This window comes from Amblyomma mixtum, chromosome 4 (genome assembly GCF_055824585.1).
Source record: "Amblyomma mixtum isolate Tamu chromosome 4, ASM5582458v1, whole genome shotgun sequence".
NCBI classification, from domain to species: domain Eukaryota; kingdom Metazoa; phylum Arthropoda; class Arachnida; order Ixodida; family Ixodidae; genus Amblyomma; species Amblyomma mixtum.
In genome coordinates this window covers 57860100-57883359 of record NC_143015.1, presented here as the reverse complement: position 1 = coordinate 57883359, position 23260 = coordinate 57860100, and the positions used below count along the sequence as shown (strand labels likewise).

The following is a 23260-nucleotide window of genomic DNA, read 5'->3' as shown; positions in this document are numbered from 1 at the left end:
GCGCAACGTGCATGACCTTCAAAGCTGTGGCTCAGAAAGCAACAGCTTTCGTTTTTAATATGCTCCGCAATAGGATTATCTCGGCAGAAAACCGTAACACCCATTGCTCAAACGGTCGAAGGTGAAGCTTTATTAAGGAATTTAAACAAAGTTACGAACGTATACAGCGAGAGGTCCCATGGTACAAGACCGCGGGCGGGACCTTCCATGAAAATAAATTTCAATAAGCAACAAAATATAAAATACAGAAAACCTTAATTAGCGACGCAGAGAATAATTATAGGCAGATAGTGTAGTATGAGTTAGTAAAATATTTAAATACAAACAATACAAGGCAGGATAATGTTCAAAAAAACGCTCACAGATGCCGCGATACATTGCATTAATAAAAAAATCACACATTATGAAAGAAAAGCTTTGATTTGACCTTGAACAAAGAAAGCGTATTAGTTTGTTTGATGCCTAAATTCCAAAATGATATGGATGAAAAATGAAGGCATTGTTTCCTGTAGTTAGTTCTGTCCTTCATGCTCTTCATTGCGTTTCCCTGCAATGAAGAGTCATCGCGGATCAAGAAACAATTTTTTAGAGTATACATATCTATCGATTTCAGTAAAGAGACTTCGGGACAACAAAAAAACCGAGACATGCCTGTGGACACAACATGAAAAAAAAAACTTTTTGTCCCTTTTTTCGGATTTAAAAGCGGCGTCTTCCCTCGTAAACTGCTCCTGCTTTTTTTACAACCGCAGTGTTGTCAGTAAGGGGTCGCGGTGTCGCGGACATCCTTCGCCAACGACTACAGCGTGGAAAAAGTCAAATGTGCTCACCCGTTACTTTGTCGGTCTTGGTGTCCGTTGCCTCGTGGGGCCGTTCTTCCGCCAGCGGCTTCTCTTCGGATCCGCTCGCCGGGGCATTGAGCTGCTCTTTCGAGGGCGCCGACGTCTTCCCCTTGGAGCTCTTCTTGGAATGCTCCCGCTCGCCGCCATGGACGGACGCTTTCCGAACGGGGCTCGCGTCTTGTCCGTCGGGCGTGTTTCTTTTTTCCGGTCATCCCGCAAGGTTGCACTGCATGACGATCACGGATAATTGAAAAGTTTTTCACAAGTAAAAGCGTGGCACAGGGCTGCACATTAACAACTGGGGTTCCTGAAAACGGCCTATTAGAGACGCGCGCGAAGGGCACTCTATGGGTAATCTAGTCCCGTGTTGGTTGGTTGGTTTATGGGGACTGATTTGTCGGTTGGATATGTGATTATTTATTTGCTTCATGAATGAGATCCCCTAAATGTGCGCTCTTCTGGTACATCACTATCTATCGCCTGTCCGCCTGCCTTGCCTCGCGCCATCCTGTCCTGTCCTGCCCTGCACGGTGATGAATCACCCATCCAAGGAAAAAAAGCTGTATGGCTTGGGGCATACTGCCAATGTTCTGTTCCGTTTTCGAGATCTCTTCTTGGTATAATATAATGCGTTGTACTATCGTATGCTGCTCAGTGAGTCCCGAGAACGGCCAGAACCCAATAGGCACTAAAACTCCCACGGACGCCTTGTGGACGTTAAGGTCGTCCATGGGACGTCCAACAGAATTTCAGTGCCCATTAGCAACTGGCGGAGGCGGCTACTTGGAAGGAGACAAAGTGCGGTGGAAGCTCGCAAGCTCAGAAAACACATATACAAAAGGGGCTCCATGAGGGGTATACTCCTATGTATTATTGCAGTCGTATTGTCCGCGCTGTTCTCGTCCAGCAGTCGCCGGCCTGAGTGCAAATTCTCGTTCTAGGAACGGAAGACAGAAAACTGCGCACCAAGCTCTCTCAGACGTGCGTCCACTGCCGCCATTGTTTGCCGATTAGCGCCGAGCACCCTTTGCAGCTCTTTCGGAACCCAGTTGAAAAAAAAATGACAATCGTGGCCAAAAGCTTTTTCTCGTTCTGTCGTAAAGACAAACGGCGAGCAGCCAAGTGCTCACCTCTCAATAGTTCCAGATGTAGACTCCCACAGTCAAGACACAAACTTCGGGACTTTAGTGGTCTTGCGACTGCCAACACTCAAGCGGCCGAAGGACGGCAGCAGCATTGCAACAGAGCATTGGCTAGTCCCCCTAGCACTGGCTATTGACTCTAGCATTGGCACAGTCGGAGCGCCACCCGAGTACTACTGGCCGGTGCCTCTTGCAGAGTGTGCACTGGTACTGCAGAATAACCCCGGTAAAAACACTTGTTGGGTAAAACATCCCGAAGCGATCGACACGTGGGCTATGGGAGACGCCACAGTTAAGGGCTCCGCAGTAATTGCGAACTGAACTACATCTCACTAAGTAGGCCACTGCCTCCACTGCCAGCATTCTGCCTCGAAATGCTAATTAGCGTACACACCCACACACATAGACGACAGGCATGGAGCTGAGCTGCTGCACTCAATGGCGTTCTCTGGCCTTCTAACTGCCCCCCATGCCTGTCGGCCAGAAAAAGTCGTCCGCTCACCGCCGATGTGTCGCTCCTACAGCCCGAGAAGGGACGATGCCAGATCGGAACAGGGCAGCAGGAAGATGGATGGGCCAGGTGGGCTGCTCAGAGTGACTGCACCGCAGGACAGGATATCTTCTTCTGCTTCGCCTCGAGAGCACCCGCTCGCATACCCGTAGCGCGTGCTCGGCGAGCAGACCGCGCTTGGCTGTTGCTTCTTTATTCTCACATTCAGTTGTGCGTTCGGTGCAGAAACAAATGCCACTAAAAAAAAAAATCACCAAGAGTTCCCTTCGATCGCCGATAACGAGATGCAAATCATGCATATGACGGTGTTCCATTCAACAAATGATAGAAAAACATGTCCAGTGACTCAACATACTACTACTACGACATACGGGAGCTTAACAGCTATCGCTTTAAGTACACCTGACCATGCATCCCCTCGCGTGCCACCACAGCAGTGCTCTCAAACGAGCCGTTAATAACGAACCCCGCTTCACTAGCCGAACTGTATGCGGCCGGAGTGACAGGGCAGTGACGGTGATGCATGCAGGTGCTGCAGGCAACTCGAAGTTCACGTCCTTTCTGTGGCGTACAATAGCAAAGAAAGAAGAAGGAGACGAAACAAAGATCTCCGAGAGAGACAAGAAAGGAAAAGCATGGCAAGTTAACCAGGCGTTCTGCCCGAGTTGACAAACCTACACGAAGGAAGGCGAGAAAAAGGAAAAAAAAGAGTTGCTAGGGAATAGCAATTTCTGTCGCGCAGAACCCACCAGTGGCAGCACCTGCCATCGCAGGGCAGTGGCGCGTCCCTCAACTGTTGCACCATTACACAAGGAGTGGTATGAGAAGTCCCAAGGGACATACGAATGTAAAGTTTAGAATGACCAATTCCGCATATATGGGCATTACCTCATTAACGCTATCTCTTCATATCGTGAAGACGGAGCATAAGTGTCCACTCCAATTTTTTGCATCCTTTGGCCATAAGAAGCAAGAATTTCAATCTTCACAAGTGATCCTTGTCCCATTTTCATTCTTAGGGAGTTGTTGGTCGCAAGCTACAAGTACCCTTTGGTCTTCCTTTCCTCTCTCCCCTGAACACACTTATTTCCCAACTTCCAATTTCTTTATCCAACAGTTGTGCCATTTGTTTCCCTCTTTCTATGAAAATAAGGTGCCCACATCAGCTTAACTTATTTCGTATGTGTTACCTGGTCAAAAGGCTTCGCTTAATATTGTCCACATTTTCGCAAAATAAGTATACACATTTTTTTCCACATACTTAAGTAGAAAAGGGTATAAATACAACAGTGAAAATGTAGAAAGGGCATCGCAACGGTTCTTCAGAGCTACGGATGATGGCACTGAGGGCACCAGCAAAAAATGAAAAAAAGTACCATTTTCACTCTTCGCGGACAACGAATGCTGGAAAGCCACGTCCCTTGTTGCAGAATACTCCATAAAAGGATTGAATGGCCGCCGCATATTGCCTGGAACAAAAGAAGGTCAGCAAGAGGTGCGTAGACAATCATTCCCCAACACACTCTCAAGTGCCTTCCTTAATCGCTCTGTGGCTCCTGGCACCTCATTTCCTCATTTAGGATACCATTTGACGTAACTATACAGCAACATCTTCAAACATGTCATCCTGGTATTGGTGATTTCGAAATTTTTTCGGTGTAATCAAATTACACTCAACATAAAACAACATGAATAAAAATATGCTACACAGAAACGTATGTAAGCGCTGAAAGTGTCCATGTCTGTGGCATTGCGCACAGTGCTTTCTATTACAATAAACCAACTAGCCTGCACCAACACCTCCTGCTGGATGGGTGGCCGGCCGAAAATGCAGATGCTGTTCCCTTCAACATACACAAGCGATAAAAATAATGCTACTATTCTGCACTCGCTCTATCCCGTTTGTGATGTTCATAAGAGGAGTACAGAGCTGTGCGAACTAAAAACTGACATACATTTCAAGGACTAGAGACCCGAGGGCCAGGACAAAATGTTGGGGAAAGAGCTTCCATAGATACGAACAGGTCTGGGCACGATGTACTTTCCAGGAGTGGTAGAACGCTGGTGGCGCAAAGTTCTGCAACACACTTTTCCAAGGCAATCCACTTTTTGTCGACATAGGGCGAAATTCCTCTTGAAGCTCGTTCAGCGTTGGAAACTCCGGTGAAATAAGCACACAAGACACTTCACACAAAGGTCTTGGAATGTAGGCGTTTGTAAGAAAAAAAATTATGAAGCAGTGCATGTAGAAAGTAGTCCCACAGCGTACTTGAACCTGTGAGTCTGTGACTGGTTAGACTATGCATGAGTAAATGCCGGCAGTCATAACAGTCACGTGTCACTGGGAAAAAAATGGCACAGAGTTAATAATAGTCCATTTTCTGTGTGAGAAAAAAAATAAAAATTTAATATATTATTAATGTGCAAAAGGAAAACTGATTTGTGAGCACTGAGAGTTGCACTGACTTTTATGTCATTTTATGTGCGTGTTTTCTTCCCTCTGTGAGACTGTCCGCTTCTGTAAACTGAGGCAGAGCCTCAATACACGCGAGTTGTAAGTTCAAAGTTGTGTCTGTGCCTCTTCTCGTTGCCGTTGCATGCGCTGCACCGATGTCTAACCCACATGCCCAAGCGTCGACCTGGTCTATTTACGACATGTCGCATACGGCCCACACGCCACGTAGTATCTGTTAATCTGTTACGCAAGACGCGAGGGCGTTTACGAACGTTAGTGGATTACATAGATTGCGCTGTCCCATTGCGCTAGCAGACCGGCAATGATTTTTGGTCATTTTGACAATTTGCGTGCACGGAGAGGTTGCTTTGCTTGCAAGTTTCTCGAAAGCGCATGCCTTTTGAGCGATGTAGCCAAAATGTTTTGGCCCACAGCGCCAAGGCTAACGCGTTATCGTATTTCTAAAAACTAATATAGCTATTATTTAGGGTGGGCTACATGCTTCTCAATAATTACGTAGCCTAAGAGTAATAGTTGAAAAGTCAACTATTGAATATTAGTTAACCAGCCGGCTAGTTAGCACGTCTTAGATGTATTCTCCTGTGCTATATGTCGTTGCTATGCAGTGGCCCTTGGACTTTAAATATTATTTCATTCACTATGAAAGGAATTAAGCAGCATGGAAGAAGGAAATACCAGGGCCTCCTCTCCCCCGCCCCCTCACTCTCGTAGTTTTTACGACCCTCCCACATTTTTTTTCTTCCTTCAATTTTTTTTTTGCGTCCCCTGGTATTTGCTTCTCCCATGCTGCTTAATTCATTTAACCCTGTTTTTCACGTCAAAGCAGCCAGTCATACCATGATACCTGTCACAGCTGGACGCCGGTTTTCAAGCCCACATTTTCTCTCTCTCCCACACTCCACACCCAAGTATTCCTTTTGCTGAGCTCACCTATTTCTTTTCAGAGTTTTGCATGACAACCGGTTAATCCTCTCCAGCATGTCAACAAGATTCAGGCTCCCAAACCTGCCCCATAGCAGCCTCGGCCAAGCATTCAGTGGCAGGAATACCACGTTTTGGTCTAAAAGCGGTCACCCACTTTCAGAACAGTGTGGAAGTCTCCATGCTTTCGAAGGCTGCCAGTTTGCCCGCAGCCCCATCGCCTTGTCGAGACGGGTTTCTCGATACAAGAGATCATCCTTGAGAAAGTGAACGGGCAAACGCTCGTAATCTCATTTTTCAGTTTACCACTAAACTGTTTTTCGAGCGTCAGTAATAAAGGACGAGACCACCAGCACACAGTGGCCTATTCATAGCACTGCCGCCGGGAGCGGGCCGGGCCGGGCACCGGGCAGAGCTTGGCAGGCCGAGCTCGGGCCGTGCTCGGCCATTGAGCCTTGGGCACGAGTCGGCCCTGGACCTCTTCCAGATAATAAGTTTAGTACTGAGTCTTTAGGGCCATAGACTGAACCATTTGAACCAGAGCATTTATTTAGTCGCCATTGCCGAATGCTATTTCATAGGCCACTACCGTTGGTGGCGCCAAGCTATATGGGGCGCAGGTTACTACGGGCCCTCCTTACCGCATGATCATGTGAAGGACTAACCACGGCGTTGATGCGTCAGTGGGTAAAGAACTGTCTTCGTAGCAGAAACAAGGAACAAAAAAGCAAAGTATTGAAACGGTTCAAGTAAAAAACGCTTCCGATTATTACGGTACAAAAATTAAAAAGGCCCCTGTGAATCAACCCCTCGACGCTACCAATACATCGGCTAGAATTTCTTTGGAGGAGAAATTCTAGAGGCCCGTGTACTGTGCGATGTCAGTGCACGTTAAAGAACCCCAGGTGGTCGAAATTTCCGGAGCCCTCCACTACGGCGTCTCTCATAGCCTTAGTCGCTTTGGGACGTTAAACCACATAAACCATAAACCATAAACCATCCCTGTCAAGAAAACATCTGGCTGGAAGTCAGCAGCACATGGACACTTGGCGAAAAGAAAAAAGCGTTGTAGACAGTTTGACAGCGTGGACAAGACAATCGCGTATTGCATGCATACAAATGATGCTACCCAGACAGCTCGGATAATACATTAGCCGAGATGCAGCAAACTGAGGAAGCCACAACGACACAAATGCGCCGAGATGACAGCAACATATACGACGTCATGCCCGCGTCCCAGCTGCACGGCCACAAAGCAGCAATAGCCAAAAAAAGGAAAAACAGCCCTGAAATTCATCCAGCCTTGCTCTTGAGCGTACACCACATTTGTGTAAACGGCTATTAGGGTGGCCACGGCTATACCGCTGTGTACGCCACAGATCGCCCGGTCTAAGTCAGCACACAATTTATTGCTGGTTCAGCCTAGAAAGCACTACACTATATGCGCTTTCGAGGTGGCATATACGTCGCCTTTGAATTACGCCTGGTCTCATGAACCAGCAAATCGGAAAGCGCGTGCCATTAGTGACATCAGTTCTGGGCATTTTCCCTAAATATCCCTATTTTGAGGGAAACAAAACGTGTTCCCTGGCACTGTCCTCCAGGTAGTGAACGAGAATAAGCAAACTATATCACAAGTTCTCAATGAAGGCTTTCCCGGGAGCACAATAATAGCTGAAGTGATCCCATTAATTAAACTAGAGTTGAAAGTAAACTGTTTCAGGAGTGAATGCATGGTCATTAAACCACAGCGTAGTCTATGATAATCATCAAGTTCTATGCAGAAAATCAGGTGAATACGCAACGCTACCTCATGAAATGTCATGGCATCCGGATGCGCAAGCTTTCAAGTGGAACCTGTCAACCAAAAAAAAAATGCACTTTTTCTGGGGATTCATTTTGGAACGATTGGAACATTCAATGCTCTCGCGAATGCCGCCGAATTGCGGACGATGATGTTACAGTCTGACGAGAAGGCGCTGTGGAAGCCGTGTACAGTGCAGGACATGTAACACATGCTTATGAAGAGTGCTTTGTCCGGCGAAATGTCCTTTCCGACGTAAACACCTGCGCCGTTGTCGGCGTCTTCCATTGCCGCGTACGCAATCTCCGCCGCCGGCAACTCCGGAAACACGCTCGTCAAACCGTGGAAGTTGAGGCAGCTGTCTCTCTCCTGGTAGGCTTTTCTTGTCTCTTCGGAGAAAATACAGTCCACCGCCGTGCCGTTCGGAAGCCACCGGATGCCCTCTTTGTCCAGAACCCTCACTAAGTTAAGCGCCAACAAGTACCCGAGGCCGCCGAAAAACATGGAGTTCGGGCCGCCACTGTAGAAGAGAGGAGGGTAGATCATGTAGGTGGGTACATCTAGCGTGCCCAGAACGTAGTCGAGCCTAGGGTAGGACGGCGGAAAGTTGGGTGCAAGCTTCACAGCGTCCCAGTAGACCTGCGAGTCATTGATGCGACGCACTCTCTGGCTGGCACGGTGCATGACCCTGCGCGCCTGAATCCAGAGTTCGACGAACAGTTCCCCCGTGCTCGGGTAGTCCTGGTAAATTTCCCCCAGCGCTTCGTTGTTCAGCAGTTGCTCTTCGGGCCACGCTCGCATCTTCACCGACCTCAGCTTCTCGCTGGCGATGCGTTTGCTGTCGGCGTCCAGCCACGCTACGCCCTCCATCTTCTTGATGGCAACGGACACCAGCCTCTGGAATCCAGCGCCAATGATTTCCCGGTCCCTCTCCCTGTTGTCGGTGGCGACTTCGAGGGAAAGTACAAGCGCCTTGTACGTAGACTCGGTATGGAAGCTGCAGAAATGGGAACGGTAGACGTCGACCTTGTGCCTGGCGCCGAAACGTCTCAGAAGCATCCGGGGCTCGCCAATGGGCGCGAACATCTGGACGAACGTCCAACCGAACAGGCTGACAAGTCTTGCTCGTTGGTAGTCGTCGAGGAAGCCCCCGACGGTCTTCAGGAGCTTCTCGTCGCTCAGATTTACGTCGTCAGTGGCTGCCAGTTCTGGACTCAGCGGTACGTTTTCCCGAAGAAGGTTCATCCAGGTATCCGAGCTGATTGGCTGAGAGTGGTTGCCAATGTCTTCGAGGCGGAATGCAGCCGGGGTCCTCATTCGAGTAAAGATCATTTCGCAAAGTTCGATCAGCACGGTGCCCTCCATGTTGCGTGTTTCCTCGATGGAATCCTCGAGGGAGGCATCGTTCACGGGAGCCGTGGTGCTGAGCCTGAGGTCTTCGTAGTAGCCCAACCAATACGCAACATAGCTGCTACGGTACTTCACAGCCTCGTACTGATCCAAGAGGAACGGCAGCGACGGAGCGGGGTTGAACGCCAGCAGCCATTTTCCAAGCCGGGCGAGCACGCGGACTTCGAACCACAAGTGGACCTGCCACCTGTAGGACAACGCCACCAGCATCTCGAGGGGGTTCGCGTCGGCTCGCGGTGACTCCGGCCAGCTGAGACCCATTTCGGGCATGAGTGCCAGGAACTGCGGCAGGTGGGCGCCGCCGTGGTCCCGTGCGTTCATGCAGGACTTGTACATGTCGAGGGCTTTGGCTGCCACGGGGAACTTTAGGGCGCCCTTGATGAGCAGTTCCCTGAAGATGGCGAGCCGCGAGAAGGCCACGTCGTCGACGGGCGTCTTGACGTGCTCCCTGCTGTCCGTCGGGGGCGACCAGGAGGAGCAGACGTAGGCGGAGAAGTCTTCGCACGGGTCGATGCTCCTGTTGAGATCTCTCGTTAGGAGTTGCACGTGCAAGCGGCAGGGCAGGCTGTCGCAGTGCTTCCTCTCTGCTGGAGACGGGGTGTGACCCCCGAACAGAAATGTGACGTGGGCAACGAGGAGCAAAACCGTGGCGGCGCAGGCGATCCCAGCGATGGCCATTTTTTTCCGACGAGTGAGCTGCAAGAAAACGGTGAAATAGAAGGGGACTTTGAAAAGGCTGCGGCCGCTCTTTGTAGTGAAATACGGCTAACGTACTACAAGACTCGGGACACAGGGTGAAAACCCAAGCAGCCCGTATAATTTTCCCAATATTGGATATAGGCGGGTTTATTTTAGCAATAAATTTTCAATATTGGGCCGATTTGCTGCGCTGCTTTGGAACGAAGGACATACGTTCCATGCGACCGCGTTGCAGCATAGTGAACGCCTGCTAGCGCATACACGTATACCATACCAGCCAGCCGCATATATATCATGCGACGTGGCAGGTGTGTGTGTGTGTGTGTGTGTGTGTGTGTGTGTGTGTGTGTGTGTGTGTGTGTGTGTGTGTGTGTGTGTGTGCGTGCGCGTGCGTGCGTGTGTGTGTGTGTGTGTGTGTGTGCGTGCGTGCGTCCGTGCGTGCGTGCGTGCGTGCGCGTGTGCCTACCCAATGCGCATGTGCAGAAACGTTCGCAGAAAGAATCCGCTCGTACGGTATACGCAACTATATTTACGCAAGTGCATCTCCAGTCTGATGAAATCAGAAAAAGGTGATAAAGCATGGAGGGGTGATTGCGCTAACCCTTTGCGCCACATTCATCCCTAAAGGCAAGATTGCTTGCACAGAAAGTGACGCACATATCAACGACTTACTTTTAAAGAGTATCCTTTCATGCTCATAATCCGCGTAACCTCAAAAACACGTCATGAATACCCCGTGTAGCACAAACATCAAAACAAGGTTATAAAATTGTAATGAAGTTGCAGTACATCGTTACACGTCACACCAAGAGTTATTTTAAAGGGATACTGCATGAATTTTAGGTGCTCCATTTTAGTGCTGCAGTGAAAGCTGGCGTTTCGAAGTGCACAAAAACAGCACCGTTTTTTTTGCACAAACCAAGCGGAAAGCATTTTGCCCCCACATGTTTTCCTTGAATTCGCCCACCTGGCGGCGGCGCCCCAATCTACTGCTCCTTGATGCTGTGACGTCACAAGCCTCTCTGTCTCCCCGTCCAGCCGGCCTGGCCGCTTCGGCGTCCTGTCGCTTGTGTAGAGCATCGGCCTTGCATTTGGGAGGTGCACGGTTTGATCCCCAGTACCGATATAACTGGTATATAAACGGGTGCATTATAACGGGGTTTGAAGGTGCTCACTTCAGGATTAACTTACTCGTGATAGACCACTCTAACAGGACTTATTTTCTCAATGATTTTCAACTGTTCAGGCTTTAGCTATAAAAAATTGGAGGGCACACTTAAGTTGCGCAATTAAGGGTATGATGCGATAGCTTAAATTGCTGCAGCGTTTAAGCAGTGGCCCTGCGATGGCAGGTGTTGCTATCGGTGGCATAGAGTTACTTATTATTACCTAGAGGGAAAGCTGGCGCCCCGTCTATGGGAGCTTCCATAGAACTTTCGAGTGAGAGTACGGGCCATTAAAGGCTTTCGCCTTAATATTTCAAGCTTAACAGGCACACTTTCAGAAACCGCCCCCACTGGAAAACGCACTGAGCGCAAAACGCACTCACACCAGCCTTCGCCGAGAAGGGCCCAGCAGGATGTGCATAGCTGCCGGTGGACATCTCCGTCATGCCCTTCTTGCCTCTGGAAATCAAGCTCGTCTCTGGGGCATTTGTCAGGAAGGAACGACGGCCAGCCGGACTTCGCATCTCCTCCGCACCGGCAGACCTCTTGAGGTCCGAAGCCGCCGTAGCGTCAGACTGTTTTCTCGGGGACGGTGTCGACTGCTGCTGTGGCGCGTCCAGCAGTCTAGCCGCCGACACCTGCGGCTTATCTGGGTCGTTTGCCATGGCGTCGCTGGGGTCCGGGTGCGGCGGTAGCGGCGCATTGCCGTCGGTAGGAGAAAGATTACGCGTGGACTTGCGTCTAAGGGAGTGGGCAGTGGCACCGCCCAACGGCGGTTGATGCTGCGTCGCCGTTGTCGCTGCAGAAAAATCAAGGACGAAATGTTACCGGAAATCTGAGGTTTGTAGCCTAAGACAGCGATAGAACAGAGTTCAAAAGGATGGATAAACAAGTTTCTGTGCCCTGGCCTCTATTTTTGTAACGATAGCTAGTCTATGCCAGCCGTTTCGCCTCTTCAGCATGGTAGCACTTTCGCTTTGGTTGCAGCCTGGCCATGGTCGCACCGACCTTGAGCCGTTGCCTAGCAACCGCCGCGGTCGACACCCGAATCACGCCCTACAGGAAGGAAGTGGGAGTGGAAGAAGAAAGAGGGGCCGTAATGAAAAAAATGAAAATTGTGTTTTAAGAAAGAAAATTATACTGAAACTGTCTCGTATATCTCGGTGGACACCCGTAATCCTTTTGTAGAGGAAAGGAAGAAGTGGATTGAAAAAACAAACAGAAAGAGGGGCATAATGAAGAAAATAAATTTGAGGAATGGAAATTACGCAGTAGCTGTGAATCCACGCCAAGGGACGAAGGTGAAAGAGGAACGCCCAGCGAAACGCGGCGGCGAAAGACTGCAATTCGACTCGGCGAGTTCCATGCGGCCAGCTGTAGCTATTGCGCCTCCCAAGCCAACTGGCCCGGGTGGAAGGCATTCAACACGCGTTATATGCAGATGACAATACAATTTGGACCACTCAGGGGAGTCTTGGGGTCATGGAGGACCGCCTTCAGCAGGCTGCTTCCATAGTTGATGCCTATGCTAATGACTGTGGGCTCCAATGTGCTCCAGCGAAATCAGAGCTTCTGCATGTCAGAGCGAACCCAAAGGATAGGACAGCAATACACATCTCTCCGTCAGGAGGTCCTATTAGAGAGGTGGAGGAGCTCCGTATTCTGGGCCTTTTCATTCACCACAGACTCAGACCGGACTTCACCATTGTGAAACTCAAGATAGTAGGCGAACAGGTAGGGCGCATGATCCGCCGCGTTTCCAACAAGCGGGGCGGTCTGCGGGGCAGAGACGCGCTTCGGCTCGTCTATGCCTTCGTGACTAGCCGGATCCTCTACGCCGTGCCATATCTCCGCACTACTAAGCAATAAGAGGCGCGAATAGACGCCATCATCCGCAAGACAACTAAGCGAGCCCTGGATCTGCCGGTGGCTACCTCTAATGCCAAACTCAAGGCATTGGGGGTGCTAAACTCCTACCAGGAGCTGCGGGAGGCCCACCTCGTGAACCAATACACGCGGCTCACGCAGACGGCTCCTGGGCGCCGCCTGCTAAACCGCTTACACATCCAACACGACTGCACTCCAGAGGAGGCGGAGAGTATCCCAGTACTGTGGCGCCATATGCTCTTGGTCTCCCCACTCCCTCGTAACATGGACACCGACATGCACGAAAACCGACGACAAGCGCGGGCTCGGGCTCTTGAGAGACAACACGGCTCCCGACCTGTTGTATATTATGTAGACGTAGCAGGGCCATCGCCCACGGAATTTTACACGGCCGCTGTCATTCACGAGGAAATGCACGTTGATGGAATCTCTTTTAGAGCCCCGAATTCAATTCGAGCCGAGGATGTAGCGATAGCGCTTGCTGCCGCCCACGCCAATTCGAGAATCATGATTACGGACTCCCAAAAAGTATGTGCTCATTACCTGGCAGGGGAGATCTCCCCCTTAGCTGCTTGCATTTTAGGACGGACTGTCACTGATCCAACACCGAAAACAATCATTTGGGCTCCTGGCCATCAGGGCTTACGAGGTAATGAGGCCGCTGACGTGGCTGCCCGAGCGCTTATTCACCGGGCTCCTCATCCAAGCTCCTCTGGCTCGGAGTCTAACCAGCCGCTGCTGCGATGCAGGGAAATAACGCATTATAGCGACAACCACCGCCTTTTCCCGGCCCCTGCAAAGGGGCTGAGTAAGATGGAGGAGCGAACTTTAAGGCGCCTGCAGACAGGTACTCCACTCTGTCCTGCAATCATAAAACATTACGATCCTAACACGGATGGGCGATGCCCGAACTGTGGGGAGACCTGTGATATCTTCCACATGGTGTGGGCATGTATTCAAAATCCCCACCTCCCCCCTTCCCCTACCCCTTCCAGAGAGGCATGGGAGACTGCCCTCCTCAACTGCTCCTCGCTTGAGTCCGAAAGGGCTCTGGTGAAACGGGCGAGAGGTAGGGCATTGTCATGCGGTGTCCCGGACTAGGGACGTCGACCATGTAGCGGGGCCACTCTGTGGCTCCCAAACTCTTTTTCAGCAATTAAAAGTTTTCACCACCACCACCTGTAGCTATCGCGTCACTCCAGGTTTAACCGGAGCTAAACAGCCAATTTTTTCAAGGAAAGCTAGAGACATTATGTATGTGCAAGGAGATGACCGCGCTCAATGCCCTGACCAAGCCCATTTCTGCTCCTTGACCTCGACTAGGGTGTCATCAACCCGCGTTTGTACCGTCACTCACTCTGACCTCTTCCGATCTCTTAACGTTGCACCTATCATTGTTCTTTCCTCGAATTTCGATGGAGGCGAGATTTTAGAGGCCCGTGTACTGTGCGATGTCAGTGCACGTAAAAGAACCCCAGATGGTCAAAATTTCCGGAGCCCTCCCCTACGGCGTCCCTCATAGCCTGAGTCGCTTTGGGACGTTAAACCCGAATAAACCAAAACCAATAAACCAATTTTTTTTCATAGCTCGTTGCGTTGTTCTTAAGCTGAACCCTCTTTGTTAGCCTCCACGTTTCTGTCCCATAGGTGAGTACCGGTAAGATGCAGCTGTTGTATACTTTTCTCTTGGGGGATATTGGTAAACTGCCATTCATGACCTTAGAGGACCTGCCAAATGCGCTACACCCCGTTCTTATTCTTCAACAGCCGGATACAACTCAAGAATGAAGAACGAAGCCAACTAGTTAATCCCTACTGTACTTTACATTAATGTCCTAGAATTTAGGCGTCTCTCAGATATCTTTTCAGGAGGACACGGGCGCAATAAAAGACACGGACATAGAAGTAGACAGGGACGAGCGCTTTAAAAGTTATGAACCAACACGCCTAAATACAAGTACTTCTCAGAAGTCTGACCTGTGCACAAACAGTTAGAGGCTAGAAAGGCGCTTCCCCCTCTAAAAAATTTTAGGGAGGGTGAGGGGGGGGGGGGAGGGGGTCGCCCTTTTTCTACGGTACCTGAGTCAAATGCTTTCTCGTAATCTATGAAGCTATGTATAGGGGCTGGTTGTATCCTGCGTATTTCTCTGTCACCTGATTGATAGTGTGAATATGGTCTAGCGTCGAGTATCCTTTACGAAAGCCTGCCTGGTAATTTGATTGATTGAAGTCTAGGGCTGCCCTGACTCGATTTGCGAATACCTTACTAAATCCCTCTTAGGCCACGGACAGTAAGCTGATCGGTATGTAATCCTTCAAGTCCTTGACGTCTCCTTTCATATGGATTGAGATAATGTTAATGTCCTTCCAAGCTTCCGGCAGGCTCGAGGTCGTATAAGGCATTGCGTATACAGTGTGGCTAGATTTTATAGCACAAAAGACCCATCGCCCTTCAACAGATCTGCTGTTACTTGATCCTCACCAGCTGCTTTCCCGCTCTTCATTGTTCCCATTCTTTCTTTACTTCCTCTTTCGCTACTGTTGGGATGTCCCATTGTTGTGCGATACTTCCTGTTTAATTTACGTCTTGATTACATTGGCTATTGCATACTGATTAGTTTTGACAACTCTGCTAGTTATATTTTCTCTGTTGGGTTAGAGCCTTTCATACTTTGGCGTTAAAGCTTTTGTGAGCGCCTGCAAATATTCTGTGTAGCCATCCGACCGCCTATTTCTACTGCGCACTCTGTAATGATAGCTTTTAGATTACCGTTCACTGCTTGAACATCAATGTCGTCGTCCTGGGTTGAATACGAATATATGTTGTGCAGCGAGATCTTGATTTCGTTTCCTGTTGTGATTGGCCAGCTGAGTAAAAATCGCAGAAGGCACCACTCCGCTTTATGGGTACTACGTGATACCGTAGTGGGTTAGACTTTCATGAGCAGCTTGAGATATTTGAAGCCATTTTTCATTTTTCAATTGTTTCAATTAGTTAATTGATCAATTACACAATCCAAACTTTTTTATTTATCATCACCATCACGCACTGGTATTTCCTTCTGAGCATTTCGACACCTCGGAACCTCCTTTTTCTAATCTTTTTTTCATATTTTTATTAGTCAATTAACAGCAATGATTTAATTAAATTATCGCCGATTACACACCAATCAATCATCAATCACTAGAACCACAAATTACCGTGATACGGTTCCTTTTATGCAGCCCCCGAGTATTTCCGACACGCGATGGCGCCTATTAATACGCCGACGGGCTGTATACGCTATCGAGTAATACAGGAAGGCGACGACCATGACCCATTGTTATCAGCTGTTTTATTTTTTTAATGCGAAAGCACTTCTAGGCTATGTCGGAAGGGTCGTGCCACCAAAAAGTGCCCGCAAAAGGTGTTTGCAGCAGTTCTGACGTTCTCAGAAGAGGCGGCATCAAAGGAGCGGTTGTAATCGAAAAAGGACTATGTGAGGATGCTGCGCAAAATAAAGTCGATTGGATGATTAGCTAATTAATTGGAGCCCAAAATCTCGAAAAAAACATCGAAATAGTGCGGATGTCGATATAGTGAGCGGACAGGAAAACAGCCATGGGCGGAAAGAAAGTGCAAAAATAGGCAAAGGAGTGAAAGTAAAGTTTGAGATGCATTGACATGTATTTGATGAGTGATAATATACCAAACAAAAAGTTTATTGACATAGAATAATTAGTAAATTATCATCAAAATTATGGGACGGGGATATAGTAAGTGAACGGGAAAGTAACCACGGTGCCAAATTTGAAAAACCAAAATGGCTGATTGAGATAAAAAGGTATAATCAGAGTAAATACATCGATCTTTAATTAAAGCTTAAAAAATATTGGCTGAAGGCTTAGCTTGGTTAAGCCTGGCTGATTGCGAAAGCAATAACACCTGGCGGCGCTTGGTTGTGCTGGTAGTTTCGTTTCTCGAATTCACGCGTAGCAGACTCGAACTCGCCAACTCTTATCTCTGGTTCTTCACATCGCCGAGCCACGATGTCACCGTCTCGAATCACCACAATGCTCTGCTATGTCTTCTTGGCTGTATACTGCAATCTTCTTTTAGCAAGCCGCTCTGCTTTCTTTTCCGGCGTTTCTTCCGCACAGCGTTTTCTTCTCTTGTGATTATATCGTTCCGCACTACTCATAGATTCTTCCTCGGAATTAAGCAAAATTAATTTAATTAATTTAATTATTTTATTTATTAGATTAATGATTGAATTAATTTAATCGAATTAATTAAAAAATAATTAATCCCCTCCTAGCGAGCGCCCTCACGCGGCGGACCGAGGAGGCCGTCACGTGGTAGCCGCCGCGCCGAGCGAAGGAACGACTACGGCCGAAGAGACGAGTTGGGCCCCCTGCTTTCCTCTGGTCGTGACGTCACGCTGTCACTTGGCCGTGTGCCGCAGCTTGTGGGCAATTCCTCTGCGCGGGGACGCACAGGCAGTCACTCGAGGCAGGACTTTGTACAAACGGTTTATTCTCACATCAGGGGGGCCGGTCGTCGTCGTGGCAGCTGGGTCAGGTGGTCCTTTCGCAGGGCTGGTCCGAGAGCGAGAAGCCGCGAGCCTCTCCGGTCTCGCCTTATAAAGGCTTTCTCCCAGCCTCGCCCCCCCCGCCCCCTCACTCGGGAAGAAGGGGTCCGAGGCTACCCGCGGTGAGCGGCGCGAGATTTGACTTGCCCGCGAGCAGACCCTACATCTCCCCCCCCCCCCTCAAACATCCGTCCCGGGGTCCGCCAGCAGGCGTTCGATGACCTCCGGGTCCGGGTCCATAGAGTCGTCGCAGGGGGGAGGGGTGCTCGCCGGGGGGCCGCTCACCGCTGGCTGGACGGGCTCCTCACGAGCCGCCTGGGGGAGCGAGTCGCCTGGCTCCGCTGGGGGCCCTGCCGGCAGCGCCCTCCAAAGCTCCTCGGCACTAAACACGGCCGGGGACTCCTGGTCCCTCTCCTCCAGGGTCAGGCCGCGGAAAGGCAGCGCCACTTCCTGGAGGTCACCGCCGCGAAGGGGCGGCGCCTGGTCCCGCCACCTGGACCGCGTGCAGTAAGAGATGGCCGCTCCGTTGGCGACCGTGGTCCAGGTGGCCACGTGCCGCAGGACCCTGGGCCGCTTGGGTTGCGGCGGCTCGGCGGCCGAAGCGCCGGCTGGGTGCTGAGGGGGGCCCCTCGCCTGGTCGTCACTGGCCCACTTGCGTTGGCCTGCACCACTGGGAGGTGCTCTCCAGTGGTTAGGCATGTGGTTTGGCGGGCGGTGGGGGCGACCGCGGCCGTGGAACCTGCGCCACTCGCGCGGCTCCTGCCGCCAGCCGGGTGGCGCGCCTTGATGGCGGCCACCGTTCGACGGTGGTCTGCCTTGCCTTCTGGAGTCCGAGCCACGGGCGTCGGTCCGCTGGAGTTTTCTAGAAGACATACTGAGAGGGCGAGAGCACTGCGAGTGATAATTGATCGAGAGACACGGGTGCTACCTGGTCCTCAGGTTGTAGCGTCGGTTGCGAACCGCACCGCTGCCTGCTCGTCCTCCCGGGGATGAGATCGCCGCATCGCGCTGATTTTCCACCGCTTCGCAGCCATCGTCCTTGCGAAGGTGGAAAGCCTTCAAATCAGCGACATGCACCGGACCGGCGGTTTCGCCGTTTGTCAACAACCGCAACTGGTAGGTGAGCGGCGTAGTCCGTGCCGTAACTTCGTACGGCCGAGCCCACTTGTGCGCTAGCGACGCGGCGAAACCGCGCGCTGCGTTACTAAGTGGGTGCGTTCTCTTGAGTACTAAGTCGCCCGTGTTGAAAACGACGTGACGGCGACCTTTGTTGTACTGATTCGCCTGCTCCATGCGCGCCACATCGAGGTTTTCGCGGGCTGCTCGCTGCGCTGCCTCCAGGCGCTCCCGGAGCCTTGCCGCGTACTGCGAAAGCGGAGGGGGCGCAGGCCCCGCCGCGTCGAGTAGGGCATTCTCTAGCGGAAAAGCGATCTCTCTCCCAAAATTCAAGTAAGCGGGTGTAATACCCACTGACCTGTTCACGGTTGTCCTTGTAGCGAACGCCAGTTCGGACAGCCGCGCGTCCCAATCTCTGTGCTGCTCGGTCGTCGCGACCAGCATGCTCTTCAGATTTCGATTCACCCGCTCGGTTATGTTGCTCTGAGCGTGGTAGGGACTCGTTCTCCTGTGGCGGATTTGAAGCGCCCGACAGGAGTCTATAAAGACTTTGCTTGTGAAATACGAAGCATTTTCTGTAATCAGGTCGGAAGGGAAACCGAAACGAGTGAAAGTCTCCAACAGTTTTTCCCAAATTCGTTCCGACACAAGCTTCCTAAGGGGGAAAACCTCAACCCACTTGGAATAGTGGTCCGTTATTACCAGGATGAATTGGTTTCCGCGCGCGGACCGAGGGAGGGGTCCCATGACATCGCACGCGACCACTTGCCACGGGTAGTTGCTAACTACCGCCTTCATCATGCCAGCGGGCTTGCCCGCCCGAGGCTTGGCTACCTGGCATACCGGGCAGGTACGGGCGTATCCCAGCACATCCTTTCTCATGCCTGGCCAGGTCGCGACACGGCATAACTTGTCGTAAGTCTTACTGCCGCTGCCATGGCCTGCCAGCGCTGAGTCATGGAAGTACTGCAGGAACCGTTTCCGCAACCTTCTCGGGACCACGACTCGGAAAGGGGATGCTGTCGCCGCTTCCTCGTCAAGTTGGGGAATATAGCGGAGCAGCAAGCCATCATCGCCCAGCAGATACGCGTCGTACTTGCCCTCAGCGTTCCCGGTGCAAGCTGCGCTGCTCGCAAGCTCCTTCAGCACCCGCTGGCAAAGACCGTCTGCTTTCTGGGCCTCGATCAGCTCTTCTCTACTGACCGCTACTCCCCAAGACAGATTTCTTTCTGCCTCGCTCCTAGGCAGGCGAGCGGTCGCCGCCACGAGCTGCTGTGTTTCCCTTCCGTCACAGCACCGTGCGGGACCTTTGTCCGTCTCCTCTCTTTCCAAACCGGGCGCGACACTCCCGTCCGCCCTCTCCTCCTCTCCAACAGCGGTGACGCCGCTTTTTACAAAGCTGGGCTGCGCCTCTGAAGCGCTTTCGCCAGCATTCCATGGTGCGCGCGATAAAGCATCGGCCACCTTGTTCAAGCTGCCCCGGCGGTACTCGATGGCGTACGCGTAACGTTGCAACGTCAGCGCCCATCTCGCGAGTCTGCCTGCGGGGTTCTTGAGCCTCTTTAACCAAGACAATGCCTGATGATCTGTCTGCACGGTGAAGACCGCTCCGTCTAGGTACATGTCGAACTTCGACAATGCGAACATGATCGCCAGACATTCCTTTTCGGTCACGGAGTAATTCCGCTCCGCCGATGTGAGCGTGCGACTAGCGAACGCGACAGGGCGCAGTTTGCCCTCGTGTTCCTGCAACAAAACAGCTCCAACACCGTAGTCACTAGCGTCTGTCTGCAAGACAAACTGCTTGTTCAGGTCGGGGAGGCGCAGACTAGCGGTATTCGCTATCGCGCGAGCCAAGGCAACAAATGCGTCACTCTGTTCCTTGCCCCAGACCCACTTCGAGCCTTTACGCAACAGCAGGTTCAGCGGCCTTGCAAGCTCCGAACAGCGCGGGATGAATTGCCTGTAGAACGCAACCATCCCCAAAAACCTCTGCAAGCTTTTCACATCCATGGGGCAGGGGTAGTTCAGAATTGCCTGCAGTTTGTCATCATTCGGTCTCAGTGTGCCATCATCCACGACAAAGCCCAAGAGGTTCACTCTCTTCGATGCCAACTGCACTTTCTTTGGATTTATGGTTAGACCGGCACGTCTCATTCTATCGAGAACGGAATTCAGGTGAATGAGGTGCTCCTCAAACGATTGTGAGAATATCACAACGTCGTCGAGGTACGCCATGGCGTAGTTGAACCTTGCATCGCCCAGCACGATGTCCATGAGTCGCATGAACGTGCTCGGGGCGTTAGACAAACCAAACGGGAGTCGAGTAAATTCGAAGAGCCTGCGGTGGCAGGTGAATGCGGTTTTCTCAATGTCACCTTCGGCCACCTCAATCTGCAGGTACCCTCTGCTTGCATCTAGGACTGTGAAGAACCTCGCGTTCCCTAACGCGTACATCACAGCCTCGATCGACTGAAAAGGGTACGCAACCGTAGGCGTCAGTGAGTTGAACTTACGATAATCAACACACAGCCTGACCGATCCATCTTTCTTCGGTGCTAGAACCACTGGTGACGCCCAGGGACTTTGTGAGGGTCTCACCGCACCGGTGTCAATCATCTCGTCAAGGGCACAGTCAAGAAGCTGCCTCTTATGCGCACTTAACGGCCTCGGGTTACACCTGAAAGGGCGCGTATCACCCGTCTGAATCTCGTGCTGAAGCAGGTCGGTTCTGCCCGGTTTCTCCGTGAAGCAATCCGAAAACGGGAGTAAAGTTTCCGCGAGCCTTCGGCGTTGACTACTGGGTCCTGAGAAAGACGCAATAATCACTTCTAACGGGCCACCGTCTCTCAGCGTCTCGAGGGAGCTCACCTGCCTTCCTGTCGCACAGGTGTGGACACCCACCTTTTGTGCAGGACAGCCGGGCAAGGATGCGCTTTCGAAGGGAATGAGGGAGGCGAGCTGGCTGTAACGATAGCCATTCTCCCCCATGTCGAGCACAATGCCTTCGCTCGAGAGAAAATCCCTTCCCAGAATTGCTGGTATCGACAAGCCAGGCAGATAGACGAAGCGATGTCTCCGCTTTCTGCCGTCAAAACGCATCGTAAGGCGCACTGCTCCCTTTGCCTTTGCCGCCCCAGCTGCTAAGCTTAACGGGGTTTCGGCCGGTCTGACACGGATGTTACCTATCCGGCAGGCCTCGTACACCTCGTCACCGACCAGTGACAGCGTTGAGCCCGTGTCTACGAGTGCAGAGTAGCATCGACCCGCTAACTGCACTAGCATAAAAGGGCTTGAGCGCGGAACGACTCCCTGAGCTCTACAGGCGAGCGGGACAAAGGCCTCCCCGTCGCCGGCGCGGGAGTTCTTTTCCTGACTAGCGCCTTGACAACCATGAAATTCTCCCGCTGACGGTGAAAGGTCGGTGCCACCAGACATCACCGCCAGCGCCTGGCGTTTCCCTGCATACGCCTAGCTTGGCATTCGCGTGCCACGTGGCCGGGCTGGTTGCAATTCCAGCAAAGCCGGTCATTCACCCGCCGCGTGGACGGAGGACCCCTCGTTCCACGAAGCGGTTGGGGACGACTCTCCCCTTTCTCCGCGCATTCCTGACGCTCGCTCGGCGCGTGGCCTGTGAGGCCGGCACGGCGCCGCTGCTCGAATGCGTACGGGTCCAGCGCACGAGGGACAACAGGGGGTTCCGCCTGCCTTTCCACGGCCATTACCTCGGCGCGCCGAGCCCTCATCGCGCATTCTCGGCCTCCATCCCATGCGCATCCCGGTTCTAGCGATTCGGCCGGCCTGGGGGGCGGCTGGTAGCGCAGTTCGGCGATTAAATCCGCCTGCACGGTCTTGGCCTCCTGCGCTAGGGCCTCGAGGTTTGTAAAACTGCGGCCCCGCAGATACGGCTTGAAGCGTGGATGGCACTGCCTGATCACACGCGCAACCTGATCTCGGTCGGTTGCCGTCGGGTCTGCCCTCTTGTACAGCTCTTGCATTGCGCGTACAGGGTGGTCCACTCTAAGTGCGAACACGGCTCCGCGTGGCCGCGCTCCGCGGAGCGCCAGAGGATCCGGCGCGTTCGCGCATCGAAGCAAATCCGCGCAGGCGCACAGGGGCCCGGGGCAGGAGCTTCGTGTCGTCTGCTACCAGCAATGCAAGCGAGATGCGCGCCAGCGCTGTAGCAGACGACACGAAGCTCCTTCCCCGGGCCCCTGTGCGCCTGCGCTGCTTTGCTTCGATGCGCGAACGCGACGGATCCGCTGGCGCTCCGCGGAGCGCGGCCACGCGGAGCGGTGTTCGCACTTAGAGTGGACCACCCTGTACGTACTCGAGGAGGCTTTCCTCTGGGTGTTGGGTGCGCAACGCGAGCTCCTCCAGCATCCGGCGCTCATAATCAGGCGGCAAGAACTCGGCGCGGAAACGGTCTTTGAAGTCCGCCATCGACTGGAAAGTCGGCTGGCAGCGCCTCCATCGCGCCGCGCTCTCGACGAGTGCTACAGGCAGGACCTGCCCTAGCATTACGTCATCTGGGGCGCCCAGAGCCGTCTGGTAGTCCTCGAGTTGTTGTAGAAACTCGTGGACTGATTTCGCGTCCGTGTACCCGGAAAAGGAGGGGACCTCCATATTTATCCGCGGGCGCGATGTTGTCGCCGATGCTACCGATGCTGCGGCCTGGCTGGCGCCAGCCACCGAACCGAGCTGACGGGCTAATG

General features: G+C 52.1%; 2 pseudogenes; one reads left to right on the top strand and one right to left on the bottom strand.

The window, feature by feature from the left end:
* Positions 1 to 7703: 7703 nt before the first annotated feature.
* On the bottom strand, positions 7704 to 11495 carry LOC149346554 (membrane metallo-endopeptidase-like 1; annotated as a pseudogene).
* A 139-nt stretch (positions 11496 to 11634) lies between these two features.
* LOC149346553 (uncharacterized) lies at positions 11635 to 13959 on the top strand (annotated as a pseudogene).
* Positions 13960 to 23260: the final 9301 nt, after the last annotated feature.